General features: G+C 34.4%; 1 pseudogene; it reads right to left on the bottom strand.

Annotated features, from left to right (window-relative positions):
• The window catches only part of LOC101967469 (heterogeneous nuclear ribonucleoprotein H3 pseudogene), a 50,214-nt pseudogene extending 39,343 nt beyond the window's left edge, over positions 1 to 10,871 (bottom strand).
• Positions 10,872 to 12,278: the final 1,407 nt, after the last annotated feature.

Below are 12,278 nucleotides of genomic sequence, written 5' to 3'. Positions count from 1 at the left end.
AAAAAAAAAAGGATGGAGTATTAAAATATATTGTTTCATTTATGAGCTTAAGAGTTGTAGTGGTAGTAAATAGAGTAAAAGAATCTTACCCTTAGAATTTGTATAATCTGGTCCAAGGTCAGCATGGACAAAGAAATAAACAGAAATATTTTGCATTTTATGTATTTTTTATTTACTGTGTTTGAGTGAAAAAATAAAGAAAGTACACATTTCTCCCCACCACCTCTTTTTCAGAATTCAATGGTAACTGCAGTTATTAATGGCTGTACATTGACTCGGCTGAAACCTCTGCTTCTTCAGGTTTAGTACTTGCCTTGAATGTGGGGAAACTTTAATAAATCATGTTCTGGTTATCATCTTTCTAAGTTTCAAACTCAGAAGCAGCAACTGATGGCTGAAATGGTGTTTGTACTGCTACCTCTCATTTGCCATCAGCTGTAGTAGAAAGCAGAAGCCAAAAGAACCATTCTGTATATTTTGGCAATTTGCCAGACTCCTAGAAGCAACCCCTTGGCCAGATCTGTGCTATGTTTACTACAAGCTAACATAAGATTTAGAGTGAGTGTAATTTTCAGCTTTTGTGAAAGAGAATCAAATGATAAATAGAGTAATCAGATCTTTGCCTGAATTGCCTACTGCAGTGAAACATGGATTAAATGTGTAGTAAAAATATCAGTTAATCTGTCCAAGAAGCTGGTTATATTTATTTCTTTCTTTGATCGCGTTTTGTTGTGCCATTGGAAAAGAAGCAAAAATAGAAATAATATCCCAATTATTTATGTATTTATTTACAAGGTTTTTTTCTTTTTTGCTTAGGCTGTGGTTAAGCTGGCTCGTTTCATATACTCTATCACAACAATTTAATATTTCATTAAAAAAGCATTAATGGTGTGTCTAGGGAATTTCTCCCAGCAAGGCTATACAATAATAGCAATTCAAACAAAGAAATGCACATGGAAACAAAGCCACATAAAGGGTCAGCGATAGTGTTGCTCATGCTCCCTGATGGTACAGCAGGGCAGGAGCATGTTGAGGGGCACCTTGATTAGAAAAGAGTGTTGTATTGTTCTTAATAAATTAGTTGCTTTGGTGGTTGTGTCACATTTAAAATCAATCACTTAATTCTAGATTAAATAATTGCTACAATGCTGGCTCTTTTTAGAATAGTGTCCAAGGGCAGCACATCTCTGTTTCTGCTTTTAATTTTGTAACAAAGTTACTCTATGAGAAAATATCTTGTCTTTTAATTATTTGATCACTTACCTAATGAAACAATAAATATCTAATAAATTTGGGTTTCTAAGCTACTGTGGCCTCTATTTCAGAGAAGAGAGTCTTGCAATCAAGGGTATGCATTTCCTCTACATAAGGAGAAAACAAAAATAAAAATGGGAAAAAAATATCCAGTGGAAAGCTTAAATGATGAGGATAAAGTGACTGGGCTCATAATAAGTTAGATTTGTTGTGTGCGCTTATTCCAAGAACTTTAAACAGTATTAGAACTTAGGTTTAAAATAATTCAATGATGTAATTTTTAGAACTTGAAAGTAGAATATATACACAGAATAAATTTTATTTAGTGAAATAGTGAGATAAAAAATGAAAAAAGCAAATTGAAAGCATAATAGAAAGGTCATTTTAATTGTAACTTCTGGGAAATTAATTTTATTAAAGTAATTGCACAAAGTGACATTATCAATATATCTTAGGTTATAAAAAGAAGGAAAAAACCTTGCCCCCATATCTTCCTCTCAAGCATACAATCCATTTTATCCATTTTCATTTTCTATCTTCTCTCCTACTAAAGATTTTTGAGCAGTGAAATGACATGATGGAAAGTGGGTTGCAGGACTTTTAGGAGGATTAATCTATCAATAGTAAGCAAGATGGAGAGTGAAGAGAAGTATGTGAAACCTAGAGACCAATTATAATTCTATTGAAGTAATCCAGGTGAGAAGTGATAAGGGCCTGAACAGAAATGGAAAGAAATGGGAAGTTGTAAGAAGCATCGAAATGGAAAAATCACTGATTGGATAAGGGACATTAGAGAAAAGCAATCCTTAGAGATGAATGGAACTTATATTAGCAGCACCTGTTTCAGAGATAGGAAGCAGAGTAGCACGATTATTATAGGTAGCTAGCTATGGAAAGTAATGAGTATACATTCTTTGTAATCTGTAGTATTTGAAGAAGAATAGTTATACCAAAAGTTGCTAGGATAATTAAAGGTGAAAAAATGGGGTTTGTATATTAAATGCATTTTCGTAATTCTGTGATCTTTCTAAAAATGTCAGTCCCTGTTAATCATAAGAAACAAAAGGACCATTGGAATGACAGTTGTAAATTAAATCTAGTGTGTTAAGATAGTAGAAAGAATTATTAGGAACTGTTCTGATAAGAAGAAAAGTACTCAGTGGATAAAGAGTGGTTGGTGAAGTAGACAGAGATATTTCTTAAAATTAGAAAGGAGAACGAGGAAAATGCAAATAAAATTTTTAAAAAGTATATTGAGAGCAGAGAGTAAAGGAAAAAAATGAGAACCAAGGTGTTACATTCTATAGCTGAGATTACTGATAATACTTGAGAAATCAGTGAACAATTCTATTTGTAAACCATTAACTAACTAGAACATTTATTTTGAATTAAGGTTTTTAAAAAAATTTCTGAATGGAAGGAAGGATATGGAATGGTAGCTAGTAGGTGGTGAAGTTAAGCAAGGTTTGTCTCCTTTCTTCCATTCCACACTTGCAAGGAAATTTAAAACAAACAAACAGAAAAAGGAGCCACAGAGAACTGAAGTAAAATATATGTAAGCATTCTAAGGATCTATAGGGAAAGTCAACAAATGGTTGGATGGAGAGGGAAAAGCTAGAGGCCTATTAAGAAGTTATTGCAGTAATCCCTGAAAGAGATCTTGATTGTTTGAACCAGGGTAGTTGAGGAGGTGGAAATGATTGGTTTGTTACAGTTTATATTTTGAATGTAGAGCTGACCTCATTTTGATAATAAATAAGATATGAAGTGTGAGAGTCAGAGACAAATTTAAAAAGTGATGATGCTATCTTATTGGCTTCTCTCAGAATGGTGGTACTATTTTCTGAGAAGAATAAGAATGGGGAGGATGTAGAATTTATGTAGGATTTTTGTGTGTGGGTGTGTGGGGATAAATCAAGAGTGATCTTTCATGTGTCAAGTTTGATCTTACTGTGAGACATCCCAGTGATGGTGTCTAGAAAGTTACATATGTTAGTCTTGAACTAAGGCAAAGTATGGGACATGTAAATTTGATACTCTTCATTATATAAATGAAATGATCTATAAAATTATGAGATTTAGTGAGATTAGCTACAGAATGACAATAAAGAGAACAGAAAATAGTGCCAATAACTCAGGAATGAGTCACTCCACAATCTAAAGATCTAGAAATAACGAAGAACCAGTTATGAAGAGGAAGTACATGCTGACAGTGAAGTCTGAAGATCTAGGGGATGGGGCGGAGGGTGGGGGTGTTGATGTTCATAGAAACAAAAGAGAAATGCTTCAGAGGGCATGGCTAGCAGTGTCACAGCCAGAAGGACTGTAGAGTGATGTGGATTGGGGAGATTTTTATTTCTGGTAGTATCTATAATTAGTAAGAAAAACAGCTTCAGTATTGCTGACCTTATATGGGAGGTCATTAATCATATCTTTTTCTTGGAACTGGTCATTTAGTCAATTGTCACAGGTGAGGCTGAAGGCATTTTAATGTGGAGGAATATGTATTGAATCCTTTTGTTATGTTGAAGGTAGAGTCACAAAGGATAGAAGAAAGGCATTAGAATAGGAAGCTCTGGGTTGTCTAGTCTTGAATACAGGTCTCTGGGAGTGGTTTCTAGGTCTCCTTTAAAGAAAGCATTAGGTGTCCCTACTGGGGGGTGATGGGCAGACCAACAAGAGCACAGGGCATTCTGGAGCCTGTCATAAATCCTGCTGAGGGGGTATGAGGATCACCGTTGAGGGATTGGGTTTATTTAGAGTGCTTGGAGATCTGGAGGGTGTACTTGAATAAAGGACATAATTTCCTCTGTCACTTTCAATAGAAGTTCATCATACAAAGAGTAGCATTTTAGCTCTGTGCAAAATAAAGGTGTTACAGCAAACATCCAAAATAGAGGAATATGGGATTCTCAGTAAACTCACTGATTTTCTTCTCTCGATGTCTCTTAAACCTTAGTTTGTAAAAGACAGGATGAGGGGTATTTTAGAAGAAATTTATATATGGTTTACTTACCATCTTTTTCACATTCTTTTTGTCTATGGTCATGCACATATTTTAGTTATTTTAAATGATAAAACCTTCAAATTCAGAAAGTTAACAACAAAATATTTACTAATAACTGTCATGTACAGAAAACTAAAAGATATTTCAATTTGTCTTTTTCATGGGTATGTTCTATTGCCAGGAAAACCTGTGCTCTGCTTTATCTATAGCACAACTTTATAGAGGAAAGAAGGAAATTCTTTAAAAAAAGGAAAAGTGTCTTAATTTTCATCCAGTCTGCCTTATATTTCCCTTGTGTTTTTAACCTTCTCATTCTTCCTCTGTAAATAACAGAACTCGACAAGTCTAAGAAATCTTTATTTGCACAGGTATTATTTCTTGAGTCTTACAAGTTATTTTTGTTCTTTAATTTTACTATATGTCTTGCCAAATACAAATACATTCAAACATAATGAATTCTACTTTAAAAAATATCTATTAATATGTAATTTTATCGTGATGATGATTGTTATTATTTTTCTGCAAGCAGAAAAAAACAAAGTGAGTAGGGTAATGAATATTTTTGCCTGAGAATGAGTAAATATGGTGCTATTTTAAAATGGATCTTTTTGGTTACTCATTATTTTCCAATAGTTTAAAACTACCCTCAAACTCATTAACATCTCCTTATGTTATCTTTGGGGTCATTTGCCATACCCCCACTACTATGTTTCATGCATTACCACTAACCTGGGTTATTTACTGATTATACACTATACATCCCTTTCCTGCACATTTACATCCATATCATTAATTCCTAGGTATTCCTCCCTCCGCTTTATCTCCTATCTTTCCTTCTCCTCCTCCTCCTCCTGCTCCTCCTCCTCTTCCTCCTCTTCCTCCTCCTCCTCTTCCTTCTCCTCCTCCTTCTGCTTCTCCTTCTCCTCTTCCTTTTAACCAGGGATTGAACCCAGGGGCACATAATCATTGAGGCACATCCCAGCCATTTTATTTATTTATTTATTTTTCATTTAGAGACAGGGTCTCACTAAATTTATTAGGCCTCACTAAGTTGCTGAGGCTGGCTTTGAACTTGCCACCCTCCTGCCTCAGCCTCTCAAGCCACTAGAATATGCCACTGTGCCCAGCTATAATATATTTCTTGAAGGATATTTTATACATTTTCTCTTCCACAATTTTCTGTACAGAGCAACAGCTTGATGAAGAAAAAATTTAGTTGATTCTTTGAATTCCCTCCATTTCCCTGGGAAACAAGGAGAATTTCCCTTCCCAACTTCTACACCTTTGCCTATGTTTGTGGTCTATTCTGATAAAAAATAATGGCTACTGTTTGGATGTTTAGGATATGCTGAGTATTTATGCAAATTAACTTATTCAATTCTCATAATAAAATTAAGAAATTATTGTGATAATTAATACTCATTTCACAGATGAGGAAATTGAGGTGCAGAGGATGTTCATGCAGTCCTAGTTGACAGTGAGCCAGTTTACATACCCAGATAGTTTGACTGCAGGGCTTTAGCTCTCAATTTCTGATTTGTGCTGTCACAGTGTTTAGGTGCTCAGATGCTGGGTATTGCTGGTAGAGCAACAGGACTTGATAAAAAAAGATATGCTTTAAAAAGTTTTGATTCAAAAGAAAAATGTCATTGCAGTTGTACTATTTATTTACTTTCCTTGTGAATTTACAACCATGGTTTCTGCCTTATATGCTGACTCAACTCAATCTGTAGAATTATTTTTTCAAATATTAAAAATAATTGTTTTCCTGTGATGTGACTTTCTTTAGCATGTTTCATTTTTTAAATTGATGTAAATATAAAATAGTACCAATGTCAATACAATATCCTTGCAGTAAATTTTGGATGTTTGAAAATTGTCATTCTTAACAAGCACCCAAAAAACATGAAGATAAAAGTTGTAACTTCCTAAAATCTCCAAATTGGGAACAAATTTACCACTGTGCATATGTGTTTTCTGATTTTAATAGTACCTAATAGTGCATTAGAATAACTTTTAAGAAAATAACATTTCATTAAGCTAAAAATTTAACTTCTGTAAGAATGTTAATGATCTTAATGGCCTTTTCTTTACCTAAAAGCATATCTTTGAATGTGCTCAAATATAACTTTTGAAGGCATACAAATGCTTCTGTTATTTTAAAGAAGTCTTGAAGTTCTGCAAGTTAAATCTGTCTCAAGTTTAAAACCATATATATTTCAGCTTAATATAGAGTAAATGGTATTTCAAAAATTAAGGTTCCATTTGCACATGAAAGTCTGAATTTACTTTGACATTAAATTTTTAAATTTATCTTCACATTGCAGTTAACTTTTCTTATTTATTTTGCTATTAAAAGAGTTCATTTACCTTGTCATGTAACAACTATTTAAAAAATGTTCTCAACATTGTCTTAAGTACTAGGATTACAATAGCAAACAAAAAAGGCAAGTCCCTGACCTAATGGGACAAAAAGACAAAAGAGATCATTTTAATTGTGATATTTTCTGGAGAGTGATGGTATTCTTCATTCAGAATAATGTTGGCCTTGGGTTTGGCATATATAGCTTTTAGAATGTTGCAACAATTTCTTTCTATCTCTTGTTTTCCAAGTGTTTTAACATGAATGGGCTCTGTATTTGTCAAATGCTTTTATAGTTCAGATGTGAGGTGTTCCCCAAAAGCTCATGTGTGAGATAATGCAAGAAGAATTAGAGGATAAATAATTGGGTTATGAGAACCTTAATCCAATTAGTGAATAAGTGCCCTAATGGGATTAACTGAATATTAACTATAGGTGGATAGGGTGTGTCTGGAGAAAGGTTAATAGGAGAGTGACTTTGGGGTATGATTTTGTATCTGAATAGTGGATTCTCTCACTCTGCTTTCTGAGCATCATGTGAGTTACTTTCCTCTGCCACTCTTCTGCCAAGGTGTTCTACCTCACCTTGAACCCTGAGGAATGGAGCCAACTGTGTATAGACTGAAACCATGAGCCCCAAATAAACTTTCTTCCTCTAAAATTTTTATTGTTATGTTTTTTTTTAGTCAACAGAACTGAAAAAGCTGACTAAAACAAATGCTTTTCCTGCACCCATTGAGCTTATCATACAATTCTTGCTTTTTAATTCTTTTTATGTAGTAAATTGCATTTATTGATGTTCATATATTGAACCAACCTTGCATCCTTGAAATGAACTCACTTGATCATGGTGCACTATCTTCTTAATGTGTTTTTTGTATGCTGTTAGCCAATATTTTATTGAGAATTTTTGCATCTATGTTCATCAAGGATATTGGTCTCAAGTTTTCTTTCCTTCATGTGTCTTTGTCTGGTTTGGATATCATGGTAATACTGGATTCATAAAATGAGTTTGTCAGAGTTTCTTCTATTTATTTATTTATTTGTTTTCTCTTTGATTAGTATTGCTAAGGGTTTGTGGGTTTTATTTTTCCTTTCAAAAATCCAAATCTTTGTTTTATTGATTTTTTTATTCTCTATTTTATTGATTTCAGCAATAAGTTTTAATTATTTTTGTCTTCTACTGATTTTGGTGTTGATTTGTTCTTTTTCTAGGGTCTTGAGATGTAATGCTAGATTACTTATTTGGTATCTTTCTATTATTTTAATGTATGAGCTCAATGCTATAAATTTTCCTCTTAGAACTGCCTTCATACTATCCCAGAGATTTTCATATATCCTATAACTATTCTCACTTGCTTCTAAGAAATTTTTTATTTCTCTCCTAATTTCTTTGGCTATCCATTCATCATTCAAGGGTGTATTATTTAATCTTGATGTGTTGGAGTGGTGTTTTTTACTTTATGGTTGACTTTTATATTTATTTCAGTATGAGCAAATGCAAGGTATTATTTATATATTTTTTTAATATTTATTTTTTAGGTATAGGTGGGCACAATATTTTTTATTTTATTATTTTATTTTTATGTGGTGCTAAGGATTGAACCCAGTGACTCATGCATGCTAGGTGAGCGTTCTATCACTGAGCAACAGCCCCAGTCCTTTTATTGCTTTTTATTGTCTAAGTAATTCTTTGTGACCTGAAATATGATCTATTTTAGAAAATATTTCATGTGCTCCTGAGAAGAAGGTGAATTCAGTCATTGATGGATGAAATATTCTACAGATGTCTGTTAGGTCTATATTATGAGTTGAATTTTTTAATTCTCTAGAACATTTACTTAATTTTTGTTTGTATGATCAACCCAGTATGAGAGGGGCATGCTGAAGTCATCCAGTATTATATTGTGGTCTATTTGATTCCTAATATAGAGAAGAGATTATTTGATGTAAATATAAGCTACATTGTTTGGGGCATAAGTACTCATGATCATTACAAACATATATGATTTCCTTAAAAAAGTAAGGAATGACCTTCTTTGTTTCTTCTGATTAATATTTGCTTGAAGTCTTCTTTACCTAAATGGAAATAACAGCTTTTGCTTGTTTATGAGACCCATGTGAATGGTATGTTTTTCTCCATCCTTTCACCTTCAGTTTGTGGAAGTCTGTGTCTGTAAGGTGAGTCTCTTGCATACAGCATATTGTTGAGTCTTGTTTTAAAATCCAATCTTCCAACCTATGTCTTTTGAATAGAATTTAGACTGTTTATATTCAATGTTATTTTGAGGAGATGATTTTTATTTTCTGCCATTTTGATTTAACTCTAATATTTAAATTGAACTCATTGTTTTTTAATTGACTATTCTTCTAGAGCAATTCCTCCCTAGTTTTTATTTTCATTTTTTAATTTCTTCTTCATGAAATATTTTATCAAGTATCTTTTGCAGTGCAGGCTTTTTAGACACAAATTCCTTTAGTGTGTGTCTATCATGGAGATTTTTATTTCACCTTCAGTTCTGAAGCTTAATTTGTGGGATATAGAATTCTTGGTTGGCATAATTTTTTTTTCCAGGGATTTCTGTATTTTTCCAAGCCCTACTGGCTTTTAGGGTCTGGGTTGAAAATTTAGTTGAAAACCAGATTGGTTTACCTTTAAATATTATAAGTTATTTTTCTCTTGCAGTTTTTAAAATTATATCCTTATTCTGTAAGTGTGGTATTTTCATAATAATGTGTTATGCATTGGATCTATTGTGATTTTGTATATTTGAAGTCCTATATACCTCCTGTATTTGAATGTCCATTTAATGCTTAAGGTTTAGAAAATTTTTCCATATTATTTTATTTAAAATAATTCTTTTAGTTTGTATTTCAGAAACTTCATCTATCCCCATGAATCTTAAATTTGGTCTTTAATGCTATCTCAGAGTTCTCGAATATTCTGCTCACAGTCCTTGAATATCTCCCTCCTCCCCATGGTTGACTTTATTTTCAAGATATACTTTGTCTTTGAGGCATGAAAAAAAATCAGTCTTAAAAGTGGTATAATCTATTGGTGATGCTTTTTGTTAAATTTTAATTTGGTTTACTGATTTTTTTATTTTAAGAATTTCTGTTTGGTTTATTTCTAGAATCTCTACATCTTTATTGAAGTCATCTTTCACTTTATTTTTTTTTCTGATTTCACTTCTTATATATTATCTCATAGAACATTTTAAATATGAACTTTCTAAATTCCTTCTCTGACATTTCCTCTGCTGTGTTGTTAATGAAGTTTGTTGAAGCACTATGGGCTGTTTGGGATTGTTTATTCCCTTGTTTTTTCATATTGTTTGTATGTCTTCCCATTTATTGGTATAGTTCTCATTTCTTCTTTCAAGGAAAGGACTACTTTGTGGGTATTTTTTTCTTAAGAGCCCTGAGTTGGGTGAATATCCAGATAATGAGATTTAAGTAAATGTGTGACCTCTGCTGATCCCCAAATCACCACCACTTTAAGAGATTCCACTGAGCCTTATTTCAGAGCCATGCCTCAATCTATTCAACATTATAAAAAAACAAAAACTTGTTGCAATTGTTCTCTATGGTTCTTCTAATTTAGGTGTAAACCTATAATAAAGTTCCAAAATAGATAAAAAAATAGTTATTAAATTTAGCAAACTTACTATAACCTTAAGTGAGGACTAAAGGTGAGGAAAAAGAAAGATTATGCAAAAAAGAGAGGAAAAAAGAGAGTCAGAAAGAAAGAACTAAAAAAGAAAAGATATAATTGGATAATTTATACCAAGATAGAAAGTAAAAATAGATGAATGGTTAGTATTTGAGGTAATAGCAAATAATGCAAGAAAATAAGTAAGGCATAAGAGGAGCAAGTATAGACTAAAAAAAGATAGGAAGATTGATTCCAATTAATGCTCTAAACCAACAGATGAAATACATTCAAATGGGTTGACAGTATAATGTTGGCTTCTGGGTTACCAATTATTATTAATGTCAAAGAGGTATTTTTATGATCACAGTTGAATTTTTTTTCATAGTGGATAGTGTCAAGGTGAAAAAAAATATTTTTACTGAATCTTGGTTTGGATTTCATTGGGGTTTGAGCATTAGCAGATGTCCATCAGTCTTTGGATGAGGATCTCTCCAGAGAAAGGAGTCAATTCCCTGGTTCTTATGAGACTCTTACCAGGGTGTGGTTTTGTGGCCTGTTTCTACTGTGTGCTGTAGTTGAAGACGCAGACTCATGGTGTCCCTGTGATTGCTGTGGTCACCGGGTACCTGCTTCCCTCTACAGGATCTTTTTAATGGTGATGAAGATCCTAGTGGCTTTCTGTGATTTCAGGAATTCTGGTTGTGATCTTTTTGTGGGTGTTCTGTGGTGCAGAACTATTCCCCCAGTGATTGCCATTCTTTGAGTTAATGTAGTTGAGAATTTCAAACTTAGTTGAAATGTCCCAGGTTGCCAATGATAGGCATTGATTACCTCTGTTTACTAAGTCTCACAAGTATTCAGACCACGCCCTGTCACTTGCCAGTGGTAATCACAGTTCAGGATGTGTACTTGTTATGGCTGGGATTGGTCCCTTTCTGCTGCAGACTCTGGTAATTTCCACCTAGGTCTCTGTGTCACTGCATATTCAGGCAGCTTCCCTCTGGTATTGCCCTGTTCTCTCAAACACTGTCCCTAGGATTCCCACAGTGTCTCCACCCAGTGTCAGTGGCCAGGACCTGGTGAATCCACTTTTCACTATTCAGGGCCAAAGCTGCTTCATTATTATCTCTGAGTCAAGCAAGTGGGCACTATGCAGAACTTCTGCCCTTTTCTGGGTCTTGAATGCCTAGTGGGGATAGGTGCTCTTCTTGGCACAGGTCCCTATCAAGCCGTTTGTTCCCCTTGTTCATGGTGATGGGGGTTGGAGGTAAAGAGATTTCAGCAATTTTTGCTAGTAGTGGTCCTTCTAGAAGTTCTTTTTGATCAGATTCTGAAGAGGTTCCACTGCAGGGGACTTCCTCTAAATTAATTTACAGCTGTCTGTCAGTAGGAAGACACCATGCTGATTTAAGGGGATGATGGTCAGCTGCAGGCTCTATAAGATGGCTGCAAATCCCTGGCTCAGTTTTCTTATTATGCTTTGGTTTTGAGCTGTTTGTGCTATTGTAAGGACCTTTCTATTACCATCATGCTTTAAATTTTGTCTGTCTTTCCAACTGTTTGTAAGTGGGTAAACTTCAGAGAATTTACTTCTCCTCTCCTCTCCTCTCCTCTCCTCTCCTCTCCTCTCCTCTCCTCTCCTCTCCTCTCCTCTCCTCTCCTCTCCTCTCCTCTCCTCTCCTCTCCTTCTCCTTCTCCTTCTCCTTCTCCTCCTCCTCCTCCTCCTCCTCCTCCTCCTCCTCCTCCTCCTCCCCCTCCCCTCCCCTTCCTTCCCCTCCTCCCCTCCCCTCCCCTCCCCTCCCTTTCTCTCTCTCTCTCTCTCTCTCTCTCTCTCTCTCTCTCTCTCTCTCTCTCTCTGTCTGTCTCTTTTGTTTTCTCCTCCTTCTGGTGCACAGGTTTGGGTTTGGAGTTATGGGACTCTGAGTTTGTTATCCGGTAAGCTATCTCACAGTCTCTTCAGGTCTCAGAATTTTTAATATTCAGTCTTAGAACTCTTATTT

This window comes from Ictidomys tridecemlineatus, chromosome 7 (assembly GCF_052094955.1).
Source record: "Ictidomys tridecemlineatus isolate mIctTri1 chromosome 7, mIctTri1.hap1, whole genome shotgun sequence".
NCBI classification, from domain to species: Eukaryota; Metazoa; Chordata; class Mammalia; order Rodentia; family Sciuridae; genus Ictidomys; species Ictidomys tridecemlineatus.
Note: the sequence above shows the minus strand (reverse complement) of the source record. Positions and strands in the feature narration are given on the sequence as shown.